Consider the following 27,300-nt stretch of genomic DNA (forward strand, 5'->3'; position numbering starts at 1 on the left):
AACAGAGCGAGACTCTGTCTCAAAAAAAAAATTCCTTTTTTGTTTTTCCACAAAAATTATTTTCTATGTTTTCCTTGAAGGTTTTCCAAGGAAAACTTTGGAAACCATGTCATTTCCCCCTCCCTTGGATTACTTTTAATAATCTCAAGACAGCGTGGATTGGCTTGCAAAGACTAATAGTTGACTTCATGTCCCAGAAACATCAGAGAATGTTGATCATGTTGAGAGCTGCCCCTTTGTAGGCATCTACTGGGTTTCCTGGAAGTGAAAACTTGTAATTTTCAAGTATGGCATGGGAATAGTTGCTCTGAAATACATTCCAGAACTGTCAAGATTAGGTCTTCATAAGAAGTCAGGTCTGAAGAAGTCATTCATTCAAGGTGATGTTTAGTTAGTAGAAATCAGTGAAGGCAATTGCAGAGGTCAAAGATCATGACCCCACGTTCTAATGACTGGAATTGTAAATTCAGTAAATAATCATTATCATTCTTAACTATTGTCCCTCTTGATCAGAACCTAGTTCGAGGTATAAGAATAATGCTACAGCACAATCAAGGTGGGGAAGAGCCATTTTGGCCTCTTGGTCCAAGCATCCATTGTAACAAGACAACTCATTCTGATGTCCCATGATCATGAAAGGAGCCCATGGTAGGATTGAATGAACACTGGTCTCTTAGAAATACTTAGGCTGAATCATGAGGGCCAGGGCCCAAGCCTTTAGTTGGGCCTACTGCTTGAATAGGGCGGCCTTATACAACCAAAATGGCCTAGATTTCCAGCACATTTCCCTGATGCTCTGCAATATTTATCTTTTTCTTGCAAGAGCTCGTTAGCAAGATGGAAGATGTTCAGGTTACTCATGAATGTACATATTATAGACTTCCCTTTATGAGTGTATGTGTCAGTTCATTTTTGTATTGCTATAAATACCTGAGGCTTGGTAATTTATAAAGTAAAGAGGTTTAATTAGCTCACAGTTCTGTAGTCTGTATAGGAAGCATGGTACTGGCATATGCTCAGTTTCTGGTAGGGCCATAGGGAGCTTTTACTCATGGCAGAAGGCCAAGGGGGAACAGGCATGGTGAGAGAGGGAGCAAGAGAGAGAAGGGGGAGGTCCCAGACTCTCTAAGCAACTAGGTCTATTGTGAACTAACTGAGTGAGAACTCAGTCATCACCAAGGGGATGGTGCTAAACCATTCATGAGAGATCTGCCCCCATCATCCAATACCTCCCACCAGGCCCCACCTCCAACATTGAAGATCACATTTCAACATGATATTTGAAAGGGACACACCTCCAAATCCTATCAGTATATGAATTATGTTGAAATATACTTTTCTGGGAGAATATAGGGGAGGTAGGGCCCGTGGTTTGCTCATAAAAATATTTCAAAAATTGTGAAAGCTATCATTAAAAATTAATTTATATATAAACCTGTACTAAATATAAGATCTTAAAAACAACGTTTGTAAATAATCAAAACTCACCACTTCATAATTATTTTACTGCATTTTACTAATATCTATGCTTTTGAGTTTGTGTCTGTTGTGTCTGTATGGGAGAAATATTCTATGGTGGTCTGCTATTGTCATCATATATCTTTTCTCAGTTCAGTGTATTCAGTGATGTCACCTTGGTAGCTTGAAATTAGCCATGATGGGAATAGTCACACCATGGAAACTGGTGAGCACTACAAATAAAGGCTTGATTTATTGTTTGTTGATTGCCTAGACCTTAGACAGTTCCACAGGAAATGCACATTAAACTTAATGTTTAATTGACTATAAATTGACTATAACCAGCACGGTGTGAATGGACCAAAAAATGAGGAAATACTCTTCAAGTATTCAAAAACAATTCTCTGATAGAGCAAAGAAGTCACTTCATCATTGAGAAACTATTGAAGTTCCTGTATTTATCTTCATTGTTTCACTTTCTTGTTAACCAACATTTATGTCAGGACTATACTGTGGCTCATCAATTGCAGCCATAGGTTGGCTGTGAATGCAACAGTTTAGTAAAAACAAAAACATTCTGTGAGATTCAATTAGCTATATAGAATTCACAGGAACAAATATTATGTATTTTATTATTTGCAAATCATATGCTAAGAATCCTTCATATTAGTCACAATTTATAATAATTGTATGTATGTGTCCATCTATCTATGGCTATATTACTTGTTTTAAATGAGAGATGGTTGTTAAATATTTTCCAGAATACTACTCATTGCAACCTATGGATCTAACCTTGTCTGATGTCAGTACTGCCCCTAAGGGTTCTGGGCTTGGCCATTGTGATATTTTAAGTCCATGGAGATGCCACATCACTAGTGATTAAAGCCAAAGAGGTGAAGCTTGAAGACTGAAAAATAAGAGTGAATGGTGACTTAAATTGGAGGCACACACTTGAAAAGGGACAGAGAGTAAGTCAGGATGGGAAACTAGACAGTCAGAGAAAGAATGAGATGAAGGATGGAGGTGGTTCCTGAATTCTCTCATTAAAAGAAGCCCATCTGATGTGAGGCTGCCAGATGATTTATTGTTCTGGGCACACGTGTAAAGGCATGTGTATTTTATGTATATGTACATACATTCACATTTATATACATATGTATATACATGTATGTACATATATATATATATGTGTAATTGTGAATCCATCTGAAGTTCAATTTTTTGTATGAAGGGAAGACCGGGCTTGATTTATTTTCTGAAAGTCTACCAAATTTTATTAGCATGTTCATCAGTAAAATACATTTTTAGTGAGAGAGACACTTGAAAAACAGTGGCTTAAACCAGAGGCTCTCAGACTTTTAAGTAAGCATCAGAATCTCCTGGAGGACTTGTTAAAACCCAGATTGCTGGACTGCTTCTCCAGAGTTTTTGGTTCAGTAGGTCTGGAATGGGGCCAAAGATTCTGGATTTCTAACAAGTTCCCAGATGATACCAATGCTGCTGGTCTGAGAACTACCTTCAGAATTACTGGTTTCAACAAATAAAGTATTGATGAATATCAATGGTGATATGGTTTGGCTCTGTGTCATGGGAGAGACCCAGTGGGAGGGAATTGAACCATGGGGGCAGGTCTTTCCCTTGCTGTTTTCATAATAGTGATTAAGTCTTACGAGATCTGATGGTTTTATAAAGGGGAGTCCCCTGCACATGCTCTCTTGCCTGCTGTCATGTAAAACATGACTTTTCTCCTCCTTTGCCTTCCACCATGATTGTGAGGTCTTGCCAGCCATGTGGAACTGTGAGTCCACTAAATGCTTTTTTCTTTATAAATTACCCAGTCTCAGGGATGTCTTTATTAGCAGCATGAAAATGGACTAATACAAATGGATATAAAAAACTGACTGTCTAGAGGTAGGCCACGCAGGGTGTGGTGGTTGTGTGATACTTTGGGAACCTCTTGTCCTTGACTTTTTCTCCCCAATAATCCTGAAAGTGTGGCTTTAGGCCTCATGGTCTTACGTGGCTCCTGCAATTTCATGCTTCTTTCAAGAAGAAGAGGAACAGCCTCCCCCTAAACTACCCTCCCCTTCCAATTCTTCAGCCCCCATCCGGGGATTTCTGCTTACAGGGTTTTGGCTAGAACTGTGACACATAGCGACTTTTACCTTTAATAATGACTTGAAAATATAGATTATTTTTGCTTTGCATTTTCTTAAACTAGATACATTTCTACCCAAAACAAAACTGGACATGGTAGACATTTATGTGTTCTTAGTAATTTCAGTGGCAGTGTTTCTAGTGTCTCATCATTAAGATGTTGGCTTCTCATATAGACAAAGATTCTCTCTTGACCAAATTCTGCTTAGGCCCCTGTGAACTCTTTCAGCTAGGCCTCAGTTTTTGGATTTTCATGTTCATCTCTGCATTGTACAGTTTTAGCAAGAATCCTGCCAAGTCAGTTTAACTAAAATCCCCCACCATCAATATCTGATCACCTTCAATATCTAATGGAGTTCCTTCCTCATCCTCCACCATCCGCATGGTGATATCTGAATACCTTGGCCTGCCTTGACAAGAATTCTGTTAAGTTTGTTCGGCCAGGATCCCCTCTTACCCCTGATGTATTCTCTTACTAGCGTTCCATCCGCTGACCCACACTCTGCTCCTTGGCTGTAGATTCCCACTTGCTCATTCTATATTTGGAATTAAGCCCAGTTCTATATTGAAGTCTCATTTCCTGCATTGTAATAGTCCTGAATAAGATCTGTTTTTATTGCTTTAACTACTATCCAGCTCTGTTTTTTCGTTGACAATATTAAGGAGATATCTTACTTTCCTTTCTCACTAATAAAAGGATATCAAGGCCAGGCATGTTGGCTCATGCCTGTAATCCCAGCACTTTGGGAGGCATAGGTGGGTGGATCACCTGAGGTTAGGAGATCGAGACCAGACTGACCAACATGGTGAAGCCCCATCTCTACTAAAAATACAAAATTAGCTGGGTGTGGTGGTGCATGCCTGTAATCCCAGCTACTCCGGAGGCTGAGGCAGGAGAATTGCTTGAACCCAGGAGGCGGAGGTTGCAGTGAGCTGAGATTGCGCCATTGCACTCCAGCCTGGACAACAAGGGCAAATAAAACTCCATCTCAAAAACAAACAAACAAAAGACAAAGGCTATCAAGAATAGGTTCTTTAAATGTGATTATATGCTTTTCTTATTTCATGTATTTATGTAGCTGGACTCATTGCATTGGTACATGTCGTAATAATAGATTATCATTGTATTTATATATGATTACTTTCTTATGATGTATTCAGTTTTATTGCATATATTTTGTTCAGATTTTTATACTGTTTTTCATTAATTAAATTGATATGTAGTTGACTTCAGAGTTATATTTAACAGTTTTATATCAGAGTTATTCTAGCTTTACCAAAAAATAGCTATTAAGTGTGTAGTGTGTCCCTGGGAATCTACTAAGCTGAGGTTTATATGCATTATCCCTTTTAAGTTTCACAGCAATTTTATGAAATCTATGCCTTAATTGTTATTCTGTTTTAGATAAGAATATTGAGTTTGAGAGAGCTTGTCTAACGCCACTGATCTAGATATTCTAAGGCTCTTATTCCCTAGATTGATTTTTAATTTATTTGTTTCACTAGGAAGCCTTCCATCTTTTGTTGCGTTGTAGAATAGTTTATGTCGTGTGGAAATTATTGATTTCTCAGATGATTTAAATAATTTATCTATAATATAAATCCAGGTATTTATTATCTGATTCTGTAGTCATTTGAGGAATTTTTTAATGATAATTTAGCATTTTATTTACAGTTGAACTAGATTTTCAATGTCTTCCTTGTCATTGAAATTGTCAAATTTATTAGCACAGAGTTGAACACAAAATACACACATAAAAATCACCTCCGTAGTTGTCACAATCTCTTTCTATTAAAATTATTAAATTATTATAATTACATTATATTTTCCTCAAAGAACTAGACTATGGCTTTATCTATCAATTTTCTCTATGTTCTAATTCACTGTATTATAAATATAGGATCATTACTTTCTACCTCCTGCCTACCTTAAATACTATTATAGTTGTTTCTTCCTAATATCTTAAAATAATTAGCTATGGCTTAGTATATTTTGTGTTTCTGTAACAGAATAGCTGATACTGGGTAATTGATAAAGGAAAGAGATGGGTCAGGCATGGTGGGTCATGTCTGTAATCCCAGCACTTTGGGAGGCCAAGAGGAGGGGATAACTTGAGGCCAGAAATTCAAGACTGGCCTGGCTAACATGGCAAAACCCCATCTGTACTAAAAATACAAAAATTAGTCAGCCATGGTGGTGTACCCCTGTAATCCCAGCAGCAACTTGGGTGGCTGAGGCATAAGAATTGCTTGAACCCAGGAGACAGAGGTTGCAGTGAGCTGAGATTACACCACTGCACTCCAGCTTGGGCAGCAGAGTGAGAGTCCCATCTCAAAAAAAGAAAAAGAAAAGAAAAGAGATGTATTTGGCTTACAGTTCTGTTGACTGCAAAGTCCAAGGTTGGACGGTTGCATCTGTTGAGGGTCTCATGATTTTTCCACTCATGGTGGAAAGTGGAAGAGGAGTGGGCGTATGAAATAGAACACATGGTGAAAGAGGAAACAAGAGAGATAAACCGAGAAAGCCAGATTCTTTCTCAGCAACCCGCTCCCAAAGGAATTTATCCATTCTTGAGAGAGAGTGAGAACTCATTCACCCATGAGAGGGTATTAATCCATTTACAAGGGATATACTTCTGTGATCCAGACACTAGGCCCCACCTCCCAACGTTGCCACATTGGGGATCAAATTTCTACATGAGATTCTGCTGGGACAAACCACATTCAAAGCATAGTAATCTAGTTTCTCTATATATTTTATTATTTTAAAAAATTGATGCAAGTTTTTGAGTCTATCCATGTATTTTCAAATATGGCTACAGTTTGAATTCCTTACCTTTTTGTATATGTTAGTTTCCTTTTCATTGTTCTCTGTTAGTCTCTCATTTTGCATTTGATTTCTTGTTTAGTCAACAGTTATTTAAAAGAAATTATTGAAGTTAGTAAAGGGCTATGAATATTTGTCTGATTTTTTACTATTAACTTTTAGTTATTTTGTGTTTTGTTTTGTTTTATGTTATGATTAGAGAAAACCAGTACAATTTTCATTTTCTAAGTTTACTGAGGTTTTGTTTCTAGAAAATGATGAAATTATATTTTTCAAGGACGTTGTAAAAAAAGACTATATGTGTTTGTCATAGATAAAACTATGTTATATAACTTAGTTTTCTAAATGAATTTGTCAAATATTTTCCACTTGATATTTCATAGACTTATAGTGGTTTATTAAGAATTCCAGTAGAGCCTATTTCTGTCCATTTCTTCTATTTCTGTCAGTATGAACTTTTTATATTATTGTAACCTGACAAAATTTTATAACTCTTATCTCTCCTTTTAGTCTTCTACATTCATTTTCTTTAACTCATATATGCTTTTATTCCTGCGTGGGTGTTTTCTTGTCAATAGTAGTATCACTCTTATACTTTTTAAATCTTTAAAAAACATTTGTTGAAAATATTGTTGGCTATCTCATTTTCTTCATTTTCTTAAGGTTTTTGCTTACTTTATTTTCAATATTTTTCGTGTAAGCAACAGTTATTTGGATTTTTATAAAGTTAAATCTAAACGTTTTGTTTTTCTTAATAGGGATTTTTTTTTTTTTTTGGAATGGGATCTTACTGTGATGCCCAAGCTGGTCTGGAACAGAGATCTTTCCTCAGTCTCCCAAGTAACTGGGATTATAGGTGTGTGTGACTGCATGTGGCAATAAGAAATTTTAATCCATATACATTAATTATCATAAGTAATCTTTTAAATCTACTTTTGAGATTTTGTTTTTTTTTTGTAAGTTTATTCTTCTTGTTCTTTATTAATCTGCCTTTTACTAGATGAACTATATATTTTTCAGTTGTATTTGTTTCAGGCATTTGGAAGATGCAGTCCCACTTTTAGTTCTTTCAGTTTCTTTTATTCAGAGTTATTTTTTAGTTAAAATGTGAGCATATGTAAAGCTTTAATTATTCATTCAGCAAGCATTTCTGATTGGATTTTGTAAGCGAGACACTATTGTAGGCCATGAGATAGCATGGTTGGCAAATAAATAAATTCAAATTCATTGGTTTTGGCAATGATTTCTTGGATATGACACCAAAAGCACAGGCAAAGAAAATGAAAACAGACAAGTGGAACTACAACAAACTGAAAAGCTTCTACACAGCAAAGGAAACAATAAAGAGAATGACAAGTCGGTCTGTGGAATGGGAGAAAATATTTACAAATTACATATCTGATAAAGGGTTAATATCCAAAATATATAAGGAACTCCTACAACTCAATAAGGGAAAAACAAGCAACCCAATTTAAAAATTGGCAAACGACTTGAATAGACATTAATTCAGTCAAGACATACAAATGACCAATGGGCATATAAAAAAATACTCATCCCTAATTGTTAGGGAAATACAAATCAAACTACAATGAGATATCATCTCACATCAGTTAAGATGGCTATTATAAAAACAAAAACAAAACAAAACAAGATAACAACTGTTGATTAGAGTGTGGAGAAAAGGAACGCTTGTACACTGTTGGTAAGAATGTAAATTGGTAACAATCACTATGGAAAACAGTGTGGAGGTCCCTTGAAAAATTAAATATAGAACTATCATATCATCCAGCAATCACACTTCTAGGTGTATACCCCAAATAATTAAAATTATGATTTCGAAGAAATATCTGTACTCCCATGTTCATTGCAACATTATTTATAATATCAAAGACATAGAAACAACCTAAATGCCCATCAACAAATTAATGGATAAAGAAAATGTGGTTTATATATACAGTGAAATATTATTCAATATTAAAAGAGAAGAAACTTCTGGCTGGGTGTGGTGGCTCATGCAGTCACAGCACTTTGGGAGGTTGAGGCAGGTGGATCACCTGAGGACAGGAGTTTGAGACTAGCCTGGCTAACATAGTGAAACCCCATCTCTACTAAAAATGCCATAATTAAGCAAGGCGTAGTGGTGGGTTCCTGTAATCCCAGCTACTTGGGAGGCTGAAACAGGAGAATTGCTTGAACCTGGGTGGTGGAAGTTGCAGTGAGCTGAGATTGCACCATTGTACTCCAGCCTGGATGACAAGAATGAAACTTCATCTCAAAAAAAAAAAAAAAAAAGGAAGAAGAAGAAACTTCTAACATTTGCAACAACCAACTACATGGATGAACCTGGAGAACACTGGAGTAAGTGAAATAAGTCAGGCATAGAAGGACAAATACTGCAAGATTTTATGTATATGAGGTACCTAAATTAGTCAGATTCACTGAAGCAGAGAACAGAACAGTGGTTACCAGGAGAAGGGAGAAATGGGGGGGTTGTTCAATTGGTATGAAGGTTCAGTTATGCCAGATAAATTAGTTCTAGACATCTGCTATACAGCATAATGCCTATAATCAACAATGCTGTATTGTGTACCTTAAAATTTGTGAGAAGGGTAAATCTCATGTTAAATGTTCTTACCACAAAACCAAACCAAAACAAAAAACAAAGAGACACAAATAAACTTTTGTGGGTGATGGATATGTCTATTGTCTTTATTGTGGTGGTGATTTCATGGGTGTATGCATATATCCAAACTCATCAAATTTCATACATTAAATATATGCCATTTTTATATATCAACTATATCTCAATAAAGATGTTTTCTAAAAAGACTATTAAATACGTCTTTCCAAATTACAATCATGTAAAGTGTTATAAGGAGAAGTACATAGTATCATAAGGTTGAATAAGAGGAGAAAAGTTGACTCAGACATGGAGGCCAGGCAGGCCTTGGCCCTTTAATTGTCCATCTTGTTGCTTGACTTGGCATAAAACTTTGTAACTATTTAGGGGTCATGGGCCCTGTTGAGTTTTCAGGTTGGCTAAGGCTTGGTAGCAACAACGCAGTGACTTTTGTCTTAAAAGAAAGCATTATTTCATTTATATACATCCGATTATCTTCCAAGTGACCGAGGCCAAAAGATAGCTTTCTTTACAACGATTCTGAGACTGTTTTTTTTTTTCACTTTGAAATGTGAATAGAAGCAAACAAATAATCCATCATCAACAACAATAGCAAAATCTATTTTTCAAAAAAGCATTTTATGACTTTTCTGAAATCTAATGCACTTTTGTACAGTTAAGAATTTAATATTCTGTCTTTCATTCTCAGCAAAACCTCTTGAAAAGGTGATAAATTTGTCCCTGATTTTGATAAAATGACTTTAATTGCAGGAGACAGTATTCATGTAGGATGCAGACATCCCCTTAATGTCAGTGTAGTCTGGTAGAGAGCATAACGAGGCTCAGTACCGCGTGTATAGCTTTCATCTTCGCCCTAGAAGCAAAATTAAACAAGTAGTTCATCATTTCAGGCACTCCATCTGCACCTTAGGTACCAACATGTTTTGTTCAATTTAATTTTTACTCAACAAATAAACATTTTACCATTTCAAATGTACTGGCAGCCTTTAGAATTTTCAAAAAGTGTTCATAAACTAGGAGTTTTTCTTGGACGTCATCAGTGTGAATATACAGGATAAAAACCAGGAATCTGGCAGCACAGAGGAATATTAGGATCAAATTACATCCTGAAGATAAAGGGAATAATTGTCAATTCATCTATATCCTACTTCAAAACATAAGAAGACCAACATTTCTGGACTGGATAAAATCATTTGTCAGAGGTGTTGCCTTACTTTTTCCCCTCTTCTCCAAGACACAACCGGTTCCATCATTTCCAGGGTACCTGGCTTTACCATGGTCCCCATAGCTGTGAGGATCTTCTTTTTGTTTGGATTTGAGATAAGCAAATTTGGAAGATGCTTTTAGATAAGGATTGTGTATTAGAAACTAATTCAACTTTGCTAAAATTATCTAGTCTGCACAATGAACCTCCTTTTTCACACAGATTTGTGCTGATGTATTCTTAGGATGTACAATTGTAAGGTCAACTTTACAATCGTTGTGTTTCATAACACATAACAATGTGATGCATTTCCTTGAATGCCTTTACATTGGTCTTGAAACCGTCTTGAGCCAGGAATCAGCAATCTGTCCTACCCCCCAAAATGAAAGTAACTTTAAAACCACTAGCAAAGAAAGCCTATTTCTGTGTCTTTTTCTTCTCTTTCTTTACTCTATTTTTTCTTAGCAATTGGCCTATTTATCTCAAATTGTGTTCTCCACTTAGCAAAACAAAACAAAACAAAAAAATTTTATCTGTAAAACCACTGCGTGGGAGAAGTATAAATCAGAGCAGTGAGACAAGAAGCAGGCGTGTTGAGGATTGCTGGCACCATTCTCTCTGCAGTTGTACTATCTTTAACATGAGAAAGAAAAAAAAGTGCTACTGGAGACCAAGTTCCATCAAAATAATGGAAAAAACCAAAAAAGCAGAAAATCTTGAAATTCATGAGATGTATAATCTAAATTAGGAGACAGGCAGAGGGAATTCCTAGGAGGAGATGGCGCAAGATATTAGTGGTGCAATTTATTTCTACTCCAGATAAAAGCAGAATGAAAGTTCTCAGAAGGGAAGTCTTCAAAAATAAAACACAAAAACAGAGAACTTATGTCTGATGAAATATTATTCTGACAACTGGCAAGTGTGTGAAAAATTAGCAATAAATATAAGTAAAAATGAAATAAATGAAAACAGGCAGGAATCAGAGATGTCAGGTGGCCTAGACAGGGATTCCCAATTGTGGCAAAGTGAAGAGGCTGGCAAATATTCTCCCACTAATATAAGTATGAAACTGGACACATTTAAATATAAACAGACAAACCACACATATTTCAGGGCTCTGGAAATTAAACAAATACAAACAACAAATTGAGAATTTACTAATTAAAAAAAAAATCACTCTACTTCAGTTAAGCACGATGGAAGTCTGTGCCATTCTTGCCTGGGGCGATTCCTGTCCAATCCTTCAGTCATTTGGCATGATAGTACTGTCCGGTGGGGCTGGTCATAAAATTATTAATAGCAGCTTTGCTGCTGTAGAGGCAGACTTGATTTGGAGTGCAGAGCAAAAAACTCCCGTATCCAAATAGGAAAAGAATAATGAAAGCCATAATACTGCAATAAAAGACTGAAGTTATCCTTGGTGGGGTGAACAGCAGAACCAATGGCACCATGGAAGAGCTAGCTGAGGTCTTTATAACACATCACTGGCAGACTGGGAGGCCTTGCATATGTACAGAGGAGACCTGTAAGGACACTACAGGAAGTAAAAGCCTGATACGTGGATGTGCTGCCATCACACAAACAGATCTATCAATGGGGTATAAGCCCTACTGGCTCAAGGTGCCAGAGCACAACATCTGGCCAGTCTTGGGGTGACCACTAAGCTATACATACTCTGTTGATTCCCAATCTAGTCTGACGGAGAAAAAAATGAGAGAAGACACAAACTATTATAGCAAATTCAAGAATAAAAGAGAACACATCACTACCACCCCTCAAAAATTAAAATAATTGTAAGAAAATATTATCAACGATTAAAATTTTGAATAAAGCCCTGGAAGAAATGAGGGAATATGCCATGTAGATATCTGGAGAAAGAGCATTCCAGGAAAGAAATAGCAAGTGCAAAGGCCCTGGTCAGAAGCCTACCTGGTGGGTTGAAAAACAGTGATCGGACTCTTTGGCTAAAGCAGAGAGAAACAAGAGAGCGTAACAGAAGATGAGGTCAGAAACAGGAAAGAATCTGGAACCCAGATCACATGAGGCCTTATAAACTTTGGAAAAAGGTTAGCAGTTTTTAAAAAGTGAAACATAAACTTATTGTACAACTCAGAAATTCCATGCCTAGATATCTACCCAAGGGAAATGAAATCATAAGTCCACACAAAACTTGTACATATATGTTCATGGCAGCAATATTTCTAGTAGCCAAAAAGTGGAAACAATTCATCAGCTGGTGAAAGGATTAACAAAGTGTTGTATATCTATAAAGTAGAATACAATTCATCAATAAAAAGATACAGACTACAGATACATGCTATGACATAATGAATCTCAAAATATTATGCTAAGTGAAAGAAGCCAGATGCAAGAGACTACGTATTGCATGATTCCATTTATATGAAGTTTCCAGAAAAGGCAAATTTATAGAGACAGAAAACAGATGAGTGGTTGCCTGGGGCTGGGAGTGGAAGTGAAGATTGACTGCAAACAGGCACAAGGGAGCTTTTTTGGGGTGATGGAAATGTTTCAAAGCTGGTTTGTGATGGTAGTTGCATTACTCTGTACATTTACCAAAGTTCACTGAATTGTATACTTATGATGGGCGCATTTTATGGTGTATAACTTGTACCTCAATCAAAAAAAGATGGTAATAATTAACTTTGGTGAAAATATAAGAAAGGAAGTGTAATCATAGTACAGTGCTCAGCTGTGAGTAATATTTACACAGACTTAACTGAATATTGATTTAATCTAAAAATGACTACAACTGAATTGGAATCATAGAGGAGGGAAAGTAGAGGCAATGGGAGCCTAAGAGAGTAAAATGCTAAACTACCATAATAGGAAGTAATTAGATAATGCTCAACATTCATGTATCTAAGAATAGCAAATACACATACTATTTAAACATATAAAGTTAGGTAAATGTCAAAAGAAACAGCCGAAAGAATCAAAGTGACTGCTTCTGAAATTACCAACCTGGGAGTAGAAAAAAGTGGGTGGGAAATAGATTATTTTATGTTATAAACCTTTTAGCACAATTTGAAATTTTAAAGCATATGAATTTAATTACGACTTTAAACATGCAAGCTTCCTTATTTTTTTTCTCTCTTCTCTGTTTTTCTTTCCTCTGCTTTCTGGGAGATTTTTCTAACTTTTTTCTAAATTTTATTTCCTAGTAAATCTATTAAGTTAAAAAAATTAATGCTCTCATGTTTTCAATTCCATACTCTTTCTTTTGTTCTTTGAATGCTCCTTTTTATAGCATCTTATCAATGCTCTTCTTTCTCTAGGATTATTGTGTTTTTCTCAAGTTTTTTTTCCCCCCCTGCAGTCTTTGTTTCCTTTGCATGTTTTTTTTTTTTTTCTTTCTCTTTTTGGTTTCAATTATTCACATTATAAGGTTTTCTCTGCTGTCTGTGGATCTTGGTAGCTCACTTATGTTTAAGAGTATCAACCTAAGATTAATATCCGCAGAATAAACTCCTGGTGTTCTGCCTGGTGATGGGGGAGAATTTGCCCAACTTCACAGAGTAGAAGAGGGGATTTGGTGTTTGTTCCTTAAACTGCTCTTAACCAATTTTCCTTATGTTAGTACCCCATTTCTGGGAGCACTTAGTCCTGATATCTGAGCCTTTGGAGGAGTCTGTGAACACATTCAGGCTTCCCACATTACTGGATTAGGATTCATCTTCTTCCAGTTTCCTGTTAGTTACCACTGGTTCATCTGCTTCCCCTTTCCACAAATGTAGTTGAAGTTGTATCCTCTTCTGCTCTACTAATACTTTGAGATTTAGGTCTTTAAAAGCAAAAATCCCTTTATTGCCATTTTTAGTGGAAAGGAGAAAAATTATAGGCATATGTTCAATCTTCCATTTTATCTGCATAACTGACATAGATATTTTGACTGCAGGATCATTTTTGATGTTGCATAAACAAAGAAACAATTAAAATCTTGATTTCCAAGGAAAATTGGTAAGTGATGTTTGAAATGGACATCCATACCTTGGACCAGAGCATGTCAACTTCTGGGAAAGACATGAGATTGATACAAATTAAGTCTGAGGATAAGGGAGGTTGGGACGGGCTAGGGTTGGCACATATAGTAGGCGATGAGGTGGGTGTCAGACAACGTGCAGAAAAAAATCGTACCAAACCCAGACTCATATGTCTACTCAATAACAACTTTTTTTTTTTCCAGAACCAGTCTAAGCAAAATATTTGCTTATTTTCTAGTGTCCTACATAATATGCATATCAAATCCTCTCATTTCTTTGTTAAAGTAGCAGTAATCATGCTCATTTAATTTTAAATAATACGTGCATTTATCAGCTTAATGATGGCACGTATTTTTCTGTTGGAAAATTTAAAGGAATCTTCTGCTTTTGGTAGTGTTGTTGATTACAATTCCCGAAGCAGAGTGTGAATAATTCAGAAATGCATTTCTTAACTCCTATTGATCATATGAATAGGGGAAATTTTCCCCAAGTCAAAAGTATCTTATTTTTTCTTCAACCAGAGGTGTTATCAATTTGTTTCATTTTACATAAAGTTCTAATTTTGATTGAGTATTTATTATAAAATGACTGTAAGGGAAGAGATATTTGTGTTACATTATAATCTTATTCTCAGTTCCCGGTTGTCCAGGATATTGTCACATCTCTTTTCCTATCAGATCTTTTAGTATTCAATATTATACATATATTTAATTGAATTATTTAGGCTATTGTATAATAATCATTTAAGAGCTATTTTCATGTCTTTAAAAGTTAAATCAGTTATGACACTTAAAAATTATTGTTAGTTCTAAAAGTAATATATACTTGTAAAAAAATTTATGTCATATCAGAATGAAAAAGTAAGGAGTGAAAGTGTCCCTTAATTGGAGTGGTTATGTCTGCTAAGCATCTTCCTTGCTAAAATAATAATATGCGAGTAACAAAGCAGTGATTTTACATTCTGACAGACTAACTTGGATGTTAAAATAGCCAAGACAATAGTCTCTTTAGTCATTATGTGGGGATCGACAAGTTTGTCTCAAATTGCACTGTGCATTTGATTAGTGGTACTGTTGAATCTTGAGAGGAATGGTATCTGGATGCAAATGGAAAAAGAAAAGCCTTGGAAGTGGTGAAGGAAGAGAAAGATGTTGACTGATTAGAAAATAATTGCTTTGGAGAATAGAGGTGGATTTCTGGTAAATGCACCCAGACACCTTTGGGTTGGGTGTGCTAGGTGATGTAAGTCAAAACCTTTTCTACCTTTCAGGTACCTGTTCTTAATGTTCTGATTCACAGATTAAAGTCTGAGGAAGTGAGGAATGTACTTCTTAACTCATCCTTATTGTTTACAGAGAGATTGGAAATCCCTTGAAGAGTAGGATGTGCTCTTTTGCCTTCAGTCAATGTAGTTGCCAGATTTTGTCTTTTTATAAATCCTTGTCATGAGGTTAAGAACAGAATTTAAATGGAAACTTGTAGGATATTTAAACAGACAGGAGACTCAAATACACTGTGTTTGTCTTATTTCTGCTGTCATTTATATTCTACAGCTTTCATATGATAGTTGATTATGGCATAGGAAACATGGTGCTATGGTTTCCAGAGCAAAACTTTATAGGACTATATTTTTATTAGGGAGGAGTAGGTGGTTCAAAGGAAAGAGTATTGGACTTCAGAAAATATAATTTGAGTTCCAATCTGTCACTCACTAGTTGTGTAAAATGGTTCTAAGTTACTTAACTTCTCTGAGCTTCAGTTTCTTCATCTGCAAAACGAGATGATGCCTGCTGCTTGGGGTTGTTGCAAAACTTAAAGACATGCTATTTGGGAAAGTGCAACATCAACTGTGTAATGGTGAACAAAGAGAAGTGTGGTCCTTGCCTTCACGGAGCTTGCTATCAGGAGGGACAGTCAGTATTAGATAATCAATATCACCAGCAAATGTAAAACTGCATCTGTGACATGCTACTATACTCCATATCCCACCTTCCAAAAAATCCTATTGTCTCTGTCTCTGTCTTCATTATATAGGGAATCCTCACTTTGTGGTTGATAGGCTTGAATTTCAGTTACCACAGTTTAGTTAAACAATGCCAGCTCACCGACAACATGGTTCAAATTTCAGTTACCACAATATATTAACTGAGTAATACTAGCTCTTCAGCTCATAAATCTCTACAAAAATAATAGCTGCTCATCATAATCAATGATCAATCATGTGACTTCTTTCAGAGCTTGTCAGTGACTCATCATAGCACATCTCTTATTCCCAGCAAAGTATGCAGTTGTGTTGACTCCTTGTCTCTTAGTGACAAATACATATGACATTTCACAAAAATGGATAATTGAAAGAAGAAATTGACCCATAAAGATGAAAGTGTGGCAAAAAAAAAAAACAAAAACAAAATGATAATAATGGTGGAAGTGAAATGCAAATCAAATGTAAATGGAGTTATAGAAGAAATACTTATCCGTGGCAATGTAAGTGCTACCATACTTCAAGAGACTCTAGATTTGTAGCCAGAAGGACTGTGTTCAGATGGACTTACCAACAAAAATGAAGAAAGTAGTTGCACTAAAAAGGATGAAGATGCCCCAGAGGAAATTACAGAGAAATTAACTGCACATTAAAGACAGTCAGAAGTATTTCATGATGTTGAAAGTACAAACATTAAATGGTGGAAGTTGATGCAAATTTAAATAGAAGTATAATAATTCACCAAGGTATATAGGAAAGAGGCTTGCTCATTATTGTAAATTATATGGCAATTTTAAAAAGGCAAGAACTGTTCAAAGCACTCTTCATACGTGTTTTATTTTTTACAAAGAAACAAAACACTATTTTTCTAGTGTTTCAAATTACTGTGTTCTAAATAAACAATAGTTTTAGTAGTTTTTAGTATTTCATTTCCCTATATATTTTAACTGACAGAGAGTTTTTAATGTTTTGAGAAAAATTTTAAAGGTTGTAGAATAATCACAATTATTCCTATTGATTATTAGGATGAGATTATTGATTATTAAGTTGCACAGTCATATTTACTGTTCTGCAGCATATTCAAAGATTGCCTGAATATATTAAAAAAATTCGACCATCATCATCTCATGCTTGGATTATCGCGATAGTCATCTGAACTGTTTTTTTTTCTGCTTCTTGCCTTGTTCTCCTGAAGCTTATCCTCAACGCAGAAGCCAGAGTCATCCTGAGAAACATATGCTAGATCACGTCATGCTTCCACTACTGGTTTCTGATCTCACTCAGATTAGAAGCCACCATTCTTACTTTTATAAGGCCTCATGTGATCTGGGTTCCAGATTCTTTCCTGTTTCTGACCTCATCTTCTGTTACGCTCTCTTGTTTCTCTCTGCTTTAGCCAAAGAGTCCGATCACTGTTTTTCAACCTACCAGGTAGGCTTCTGACCAGGGCCTTTGCACTTGCTATTTCTTTCCTGGAATGCTCTTTCTCCAGATATCTACATAGCATATTCCCTCATTTCTTCCAGAGCTTTATTCAAAAGTCACCTTCCCCATGTGATTATTTCCCTGGCTACCCAATATCTGAAGTTTCAGCCCTTCCTTTCTCATCCCTCTTTTCTTCTTTATTTTTATCTTTCCCTTAGTAAGTATCACTAACACTGTATTTTTCACATTTTAATCTTGCTTATATTTATTTCCTTCACTGCAATGTAAATAGAAGGAAGAGAGGGATCTTCTTTTTGTTTTTGTTCTCTGTGACATATCCTCAGTGCCTTACATGTGGTATGTGGCCTCTGAATATCTGCTAAATTAATGTGGAGTACATGATTGAAAGTCTACACTTTCAACAGTTTTCAGAAACAAAATTATTTCTGGATCATAAAGGAACTATTGTATGATATTTCACAAGTAAATTAATATTTTTATCATCTGGATATTAAATTTTACAAGTAGATAAAAACAACTAAATACAGCTTTGTCTTCCATGACAAACATATTATCATTTAGTTTCCTAAATGGTAGTAAAGTAGGGATGTTTGTTTGTGTCATTGGCATTGAGAGCTATGGAGTTATACAAAAGATGCCATTCATCAAAGTCCTGAAGGAAATATTCAGTTGCATTTCAGCAGCTAATGCAATTAGGAGGGAGATATTTTGTTCAAAAGAAATCATACTATAACTAAAGAAAAAAAGGAACACTCCACATAATAATATTTTTAATTCTACATAGGTTAAAAACAGAAGGTAAGATAAATTAGCTCTTGATGATATTAATTTTCAGCTATATCCTCCACTATTTCTCTCCTTGAAGTTTCTGTAACTGCTTTTAGTAGTCAAAACTTAAAAAATTTTCTACCTCCTCTTTTTAACACTTTTACCCAATGTATGAATCTTCCATTTTTTACATTTTTGTTTCTCACTTTTAATTCTATTTTTCCTCTGCCATGTTCCCTAACCTTGAATTTGCTTTTCTTTCTTAAACTAGCTTTCCCTCAGTTCTCTCATTATACTTTTTTTCTATGAAACTTTTAAGATGCTTATAGAAAATTCTTTTGCAGAGATAAAATATGGATATAATTGAGTTAGATTGAAAGGGCAAAGTAAAATGAAATATTGAGAAACAGTTTAATTGTCATTAGCTGAGGGATTTTCTTGCTTTCCCCAGTGTGTTCAGGGCCTATCTTTATTTGTAGTATGAGTAAGAAAATATAATGTGATCTGGCCAGGTGCGGTGGCTCACGCCTGTAATCCTAGGACTTTGGGATGCTGAGGCGGACAGATCACCTGAGGCCAGGAGTTTGAGACCATCTGAGGAGTTTGAGATCACCTGAGGCCAACATGGTGAAACACCATTTCTACTAAAAATACACACACACACAAAATCAGTCAGGTGTGGTGGTGCATGCCTGTAATCCCAACTACTCAGAAGGCTGAGGTCCCAGAATCACTTGGGCCTGGGAGGTAGAGGTCTTGGTAAGCCAAGATCACACCACTGGAATCCAGCCTGGGTGACAGAGCAAGAATCTGTTTCAAAAAATAAAATAAAATAAAAGAGAGAAAAGAAAATATCCTGTGACCTATGTCAGTCAAGGAGTCTAGGCTGTGTTGGGTTCAGCATCTTCCAGCTCGCTCAGGTTTATGAGATCTCCTGTGATCTCAGCCTGTGTAGAACTGAAAACCACACTTTGCCCTGGGGTTCCCCCTAGATGCTTGGGGCCAGCTAATTGTTCCAAACCTCTCTCTTTGAGCAGACTCAGCTGTGCTCTGAATGCCAGCCTCTGGTCATCTCTTCATTTTAGTCGTCTCCCCCTGGACTCTGCATGTTCTTGCTGCCCATCCTTCTGTCACTGCCCTTTACCCAACACTACCCGCTCTGCCCACTGAAGCCTCTGCTCCATGGTAAATAAACTCTCTTGGTCTTTAGCTTTTCCTAGACCTCCCTTAGTTTTATGACTGAAGTGAAATCAGAGCTCCCTGAAATGTGTGATGGGGATAAGGTGGAAGCAATATCTAACTTCTCATGCCTATGTGCCTACTCAGTTTCACTCTAGTGTAAAAACATTGTGGTGTTTTTCCTTTTGTTTTTCTTTTTGTAGAGACAGGATCTCACTCTATTACCCAGACTGGAGAGTGCAGTGGTACGATCACAGCTCATTGTAACCTGGAACTCCGGGGCTCAAACAATTCTCCTGCCTCAGTCTCCCTGGTAGCTGGGATTACAGGTGCTCACCACCACATATGACTTCTTTTTAAATTTTCTTGGGTTTTGCTGTTTCTCAGGCTGGTCTCAAACTCCTGAGCCTCCCAACACACTGGGTTTATAGGCATGAGTCACTGCGACTGGCTACAAATTATTCTCTTTTGAGGCTTCTCTCTTCAGATGCTAACCACCTACCTTACCAGTCATTGTCATTAACTGAATTGTGGACCCATATAGCTGCCTTCATCAACAGCACTGGCCCCCAGCTTAATCGTTCCTTTCACTTAAGTCCACAACCATTCTTGGTCATGCATGTCTACTTTGGAGGCACTTTTCAACCATTAGCATATACGGCCATGTTAGGCTATAATTAGTTTTTTAAAGCAGCGAGACAAACATTTCCTAATACTAAAAATGGCAGTCTATGTAATCATTTACAAATATTAAGGTCCTGTAGAAGAATGAAACACCCCACCTCTTTGAATTGAAGAATGACCAAGTGACTCTCTTCGGCCTATGCAGTATGAAAGGACAAATCATGTGTTACTTCCATTTTAAAGTCGTAAGAGCCAGGGAGGGCTTCATTACATTTTCCCCACCCCTGTGCTCACTGAGATACAATAAAAGTGTGCAATAAACGTTATGTTAAGCTGCTGATATTTTCTTGCTGCTGATTCTCTCAGCACAATTTAGCATATACTGATGGATATATTAAGAAACAGATTTCTCCTCCTCCACACACATAAAATAAGGTTTTTATCAGTAAGGTACTTTATTTTATATCCAAAATAATCTATGCTTGTGAGAGAGAGAGAGAGAGAGAAAGAGAGAGAGAGAGAGAGAGAGAGAGAGAGAAAGAGGTACTGTCGTATCAAACTAGTCTAGACCCTTCATGTTCCTAAAGACAACCATGGATCAATTTTCAAAATACCACGATAGCATATAATGTTCCTCCTTAAAATAAAGTGAAGTATAACCAAAAATAGGAATAGTCCCATAAATCCCTAATGAAGATTCCTGCATGAAAGACATGAAAGACAATCTTTGATGCAGTCAGTGGCAGAGATCCGTTCTTAAGCCCCCCACCCATTCAGATATGGTTATACCTCAGCAACATGGCAGACTATTGCACAACAACTTCATGAATGCTTGGAAGAGTCCCAGTTGTAAGCACTGAGCCCCTGAGTGCCAGAGACCTTCTTGTATTAATGGTTCTAGAAAAGATATTTAGACTTTTTGTCACTTCGTAGTTTGCAGATGAGGGTCCCTCTGCCTCAAAGGCTCTTTTGCCACATTCACCCCCTTCTTTACCTAGGTAGGCCCTGCTTCTGGGATTTGTGGATTAAAGTATACAAACAGTAAAACACTTTAATGGATATCCAAGAAATAGTTGTCAGAAATTTGTATCAATTTAAACTCCTACTAGCAGTGTGTGAAAGTGTCCTTCCCACCAAAAGGAGGACATATTTTTAATATTATGTTTCAAAATAATGTTAAGTTGTTTCAAAAAATGTTTTAAACCACATAATTGTATACATGTCCAAACCCAATGCTTTATTCTGTGAATGTTTGATACATTATAATTATAGTACCAATAACCCCTATAATTCTTTACCTTGGTTTATTCTACGGAATTATTTCAGCACTTTGGGAAAAATCATTCTGGGCATGTTGTAAAATTTGTTTTATTAGCCATGAGTGAAACCTGAAACTGTAGGTATTTAAGCAATTGCTTCTTGAGAGGTGTTCATCCGAGTGCAAATGAGTTTGGCTCTGAACAGATTTTAGCAGGCATTTGACAGCTTGGATGACTGGCACATTGTCATCTTCATAACACACCTAAAATGCAGAGTGCCAAAAATCACAAACAGGTTGGGTGTAGTTAAAGATCTGAGACCTTGTCCAACTTAGTTAATCTTTTAAATCATAGCAGCAGAAATATGCCAACTTTAATTAAAATTGCAGATTATGGTGTAAAACATGACTACCTGATCCACAGATACGAATTTTTTTATATTAATGTTCCATATTTGTGTTATAAGACTCATGTATTGTGTGGACTTGGCAGCTAATGGTACTGGGAACCCTCTTGGGCAATGATGGTTGATTTTGGCATAACAAGCAGCATTTTTTTTCTCTGATCATTTTGATTTCATGCTCTAGGGCTATTTAACTTCGGTAATTTTTATGGATGGGGAACAAAATCTATGTTTTTATATAATATATTGATAATTTATTATCAATATATCCATTTAATAAAGGACCGTGAAAGGACTCAGAGAGCCAGTGGTTCACACCATATAAGATATTCTTCTTGGGAAGTATTAGGGTTTTTTCATTAGAGGGATTTTGGATCATAGGATGTGTGTGTGTGTGTGTGTGTGTGTGTGTGTTTTAATGTTCTGCTGTTGGTGAAATACAAAAAAGAGAACAAAGTTATGTTGTCAACCAAATCTCATCTTGGAGCATAGTTCCCATAATCCCCACGTGTTATGGAAGTGACCAGGTGGAGATAATTGAATCATGGGGGATGGTTTATTATGTTTTCATGATGGTGAGTTAGTTCTTATGAGATCTGATGGTTTTATAAGGGACTTTCTTCTTCACTGGGCACTCACACTTCTCCCTGCTGCCATGTGAAGAAGGATGTGTTTCCTTCCCCTTCCACCATGATTGTAAGTTTCCTGAGGCCTCCCCAGCCATGCTGAACTGTGAGTCAATTAAACCTCTTTCCTTTATTAATTACCAGTCTTGGGTGTGTCTTTATAGCAGCGTGAGAACAGACTAATACAGTAAATTGGTATCAGGTGGTGGGATTCTGCTGTAAAGGTACCCAAGAATATGGAAGCAACTTTGGAATTGAGTAACAGGCAGAGGTTGGAAGTTTGGAGGGCTCAAAAGATGACAAGAAAATGTGGAAAGTTTCAGAAATTCCTAGAGACTTGTTGAATGTCTTTGATGACAATGGTGATAGTAATATGGACAATGAAGTCCAGGCTGAGGTGGTCTTAGATGGAGATGGAGAACTTGTTGGGAACTGAAGTAAAGGTCATTCTTGCTATGCAAAGAGACTGGCAGCATTTTGCCCCTGCCCTAGAGATCTGTGAAACTCTGAACTTGAGAGAGATAGTTTAGGGTATTTGGCAGAAGAAATTTCTAAGCAGCAAAATGTTCAAGAGGAAGCAGAGCATAAAAATTTGGAAAATTTGCAGTTTGACAATATGATATAAAAGAAAACCCCATTTTCTGGGTATAAATTCAAGCCTGTTGCAGAAATTTGCATAAGTAGCAAAGAGCCAAATGTTAATCACCCAGACAATGGGGAAAATGTCTTCAAGGCATGTCAGAGACCTTCATGGCAACCCCTCCCATCACAGGCCTGGAGGCCTAAAAGGGAAAAATGGTTTCCTGGGCTAGGTCCAGGGACCCCCTTTTGTGTGCGGCCTAGGCACTTGGTGCCCTGAGTCTCAGCTGTCCCAGCTATGGCTAAAAGGGACCAAGGTACAGCTTGGGCCATGGCTTCAAAGGGGGCAAGTCTCAAGCCTTGACAGCTTCCATGTGGTGTTGAGCCTGTGGGTGCACAGAAGTCAAGAATTGAGGTTTGGGAACCTCTCCCTAGACTTCAGAGGATGTATGGAGACACCTGGATGTCCAGGCAGATGTGTACTGCAGCGGCAGAGCACTCACAGGGAACTTTTGCTAGGTCAGTGCAGAAGGGAAATGTGGAGTGGGAGCCCCCACACAAAGTCCCCACTGGGCTACTGCCTGGTGGAGCTGTGAGAAGAAGGACACCATCCTCCAGACCCCTAAATGGTAGATCCACCGACACCTTGCATGGTGCGCCTGGAAAAGCCACAGACACCTAACACTGGCTGAAAGCAGCCAGGAAGGGGGCTGTATCTTGCAAAGCCATAGAGGCAGAGCTGCCCAAGGCTGTGGGAGCCCACCTCTTGCATCAGCATGACCTGGATGTGAGACATGGAGTCAAAGGAGATCATTTTAGAAATTAAAGTTTAATGACTGCCCTTTTGGATTTCAGACTTGCATGGGTCTGCAGCCTCTTTGTTTGGCCTATTTCTCCCATTTGGAATCGGTGTATTTACCCAATGCCTGTACCCTCACTGTATCTAGGAAGTAACTAACTTGTTTTTGATTTTACAAGCTCGTAGGTAGAAAGGACTTGCCTTGTCTCAGATGACACTTTGGGCTTGGATTTTTGATTTAATGCTGGAATGAGTTAAGACTTTGGGGGACTGTTGGAAAGGCATGATTGTATTTTGAAATGTTTGATTTCAAAATGTTTGATTGTATTTTGAAATGTTTGATGTTTGATTGTATTTTGAAATGTTAGGACATGAGATTTGGGAAAGGTCAGGGTAGATTGATAGGGAAGGGTCAGGGTAGATTTGGGTGGCTGTATCCCCACCCAAATCTCTCTTGAATTGTAGTTCCCATAATCCCCACATGTCATGGGAAGGAACAGATGGAGATAATCGAATCATGGGGGTAGTTTCCCTCATCCTGTTCTCATGAGCGTGAGTTAGTTCTCATGAGATTTGATGGTTTTATAAGGAGCTTCTTCCTTCTCTGGGCACTCACACTTTTTCCTGCCGCCATGTGAAGAAGGATGTGTTTGCTTCCCCTTCCACCATGATTGTAAGTTTCCTGAGGCCTTCTCAACCATGCTGAACTGTGAGTCAATTAAACCTCTTTCCTTTATAAATTACCTAGTCTCGGGTATGTCTTCACAGCAGTGTTAAAAGGGACTAATATAGGCTCTTTTTTATGAAATTTAGTTTTCAAAAAAATTTTATTATGTTGCAAAATATTCACTAGATAGATGTTTTTATTCCTAGCATAATGTCATCAAAACATATTGAGTACCTATTTTTAAATTTCTTCTCAATGTTTTTCTTTCAAAGAGGAAATATAGGAATCCTGATCAAAGAATGGAGAGAGTGGGGCATGACAGGTAAAAAGAGAAGTCATTGAGGAATGGTAATCAGGAGAATCAAAGCTAGAGTGTCAGGATGGAATGAAGAGGAAGAAACTGCATTTTGTTAATAAATAAATTACTAGTAGTTCTGAAAATCAGCACCTTGAGGAAGATACTTATCATAAAGCCATGAGTTTAAGAGCTGCAAGAGACCATGGTGAGTTTTAATTCACCCATTCATTTTTCCAAGCAAGAAAATTGAGATCCCAAAACTTGTCTAAGATCTCACAAAGTGGGTGTCTCAGGCATTGGGGGTGGTGGTTAAAGCTGAGGTCAGAAGGCACATTCTTGTATTTTCACTTCTGTGATCACTCTTCGTTGCTTTGGCTAATATGTCCACTTTAGAGTTTAAATTCACTGAAATCTGGAGCATCAGTGATTGATATTTTTTAAAATGAACATGCTAAAAGTTATACAATGAATCGGTTTTATCCCTTAATAGAATCACTACAGAATTATACATTAATTCCAAAACTGATTTATGAACTGTGTAACCTTTGGCAAATTTCTTCATCTTTCTACTCTTTCATTTTCTCATCTGTAAGATGAAGGTATTGACCTTGCAAAGTTGTTATAAAGTTTATAGAAAATGTATGTAGCACTATACCTACTCAAGAAATAGTAGCTAGTGATTTAAAAAGAAATCACAGCTAGCATTTATTGATATGTGTTTGTGTTTAGTACTTTATATGAAATATCTCATTGGCTCATTTACATTATTTGCTTGAATATTATTTAAAATATATGATAATCTTTTATTACCATATAAAGTTACAGTGCACTGTGTAACAACACTTTGGTCAGTAGAAGACTGCATATATGAAGATGGTCTCATAAGATTATAGTGGAGCTGAAAATTCCTATCACCTAAGTGACATTGTAGCCATCCTAATACCATAGCATAACACATTACTCACATTTGTTGTGATACTGGTGTAAACAAACCTACTGCACTGCCAGTAGTGTAAATCTAGCACATACAACTATATACAGTATATAATGCTTGATAATGATTATAAACTACTATGTTATTGGCTTATGTGTTTACTATATTATACTTCTTATCATTATTTTAGACTATACTCCTTCTACTTATATATATGAAAAAAGTTAGCTGTAAAACAGCCACAGGCAGGTTTTTCAGGAGGTATTCCAGAAGGAGGCATTGTTGTCATAGGAGATGACAGCTCTGTGCATGTTACTGCACCTGAAGACTTTCCAGTGAGACAAGATGTAGAGGTGGAAGACAGTGATATTGATGACCTTGACCCTGTGGAGGCCTAGGCTAATGTGTGTGTGTACGTGTGTGTGTGTGTGTGTGTGTATGTATGTGTTTTAGATTTTAATTATGAAGTTTAAAAAGCTAAAAAAAAGAAATAAAAATATCTTCAAGAGTAAGGATATAAAGAAAATTTTTTTTTGCAAAGCTGTACAATGTGTTTTAAACTAAATATTTTTAGAAAAGAGTCAAAAGACTTAAAAAGTTTAAAAGGATTTATAAAATAAAAATGTTTCAGTTATCTAAGGTTTGTTTGTTATTAAAGAAAGAACAAAATTTTTAAATGTACTTATTGTAGCCTAAGTATCCTGTGTTTATAAAGTCTATAATAGTGTACAGTAATGTTCTAGGGCCTCACATTCACTCACCACTCACTGACTTACCCAGAGCAACTTCCTGTCTTGCAAGCTCCTTTCATGGTAAGTGCCCTGCACAGGTGTACCATTGTAAATATTTGATATGGTATTTTACTATACCTTGTCTATGTTTAAATATGTTTAGATGCACAAATACTTACCATTGTGGTACCATGGCTTGCAGTATTCGGTACGGTAATGTGCTGCACAGGTTTGTAGCCTAGGAGCAATAGGCTATACCACATATCATAGGTGTGTAGTGGGCTATATCATCAAGGTTTATGTAAGTACATGCTATGATGTTCACACAATGGAATCGCCTAATGGCACATTTCTCACAAGGTATCCCTTTCATTAGGCAATGCATGACTGTATATTAGCATTGCTCAAAGTATGTTCTTGCTATTCCTTTGGAATTCTTGCATTTGAGTAATTAGAAGAGCCAGATTTCTGAATGTGAAGCTGCTACTTCCCTGCTACCAGTGCCTGACACCTTACAGGTGGAGCTGGGTCACCACAGGCAGTGCCTCTTGTCATGACACTTTGTGTTGTTTTATGTGGATGTGTATTAGATTCCTCTTGCTCCTGTAACGAATCACCATAAACTTACTGGCTTAAAACAACACCATTTATTATCTTACAGTTTTGGAGGAAAGGAGTCCAACATGGGTCTCATTGGGCTAAAATCAAGAGATTGGCA

At 36.8% G+C, this 27,300-nt stretch overlaps 1 long non-coding RNA gene across 1 annotated transcript in view; it reads left to right on the top strand.

Moving 5' to 3' along the window:
- The first annotated feature begins 7,158 nt into the window (after positions 1–7,158).
- LOC126934109 (uncharacterized) overlaps positions 7,159–27,300 on the top strand; it is a 42,751-nt gene continuing 22,609 nt past the window's right edge. The window contains exon 1 of the long non-coding RNA XR_007718829.1: positions 7,159–7,298. This is a non-coding gene — a long non-coding RNA (uncharacterized LOC126934109). The remainder of the gene's footprint in view (positions 7,299–27,300) is intronic.

This window comes from Macaca thibetana, chromosome 13 (assembly GCF_024542745.1).
Source record: "Macaca thibetana thibetana isolate TM-01 chromosome 13, ASM2454274v1, whole genome shotgun sequence".
In the NCBI taxonomy this organism is placed as follows: domain Eukaryota; kingdom Metazoa; phylum Chordata; class Mammalia; order Primates; family Cercopithecidae; genus Macaca; species Macaca thibetana.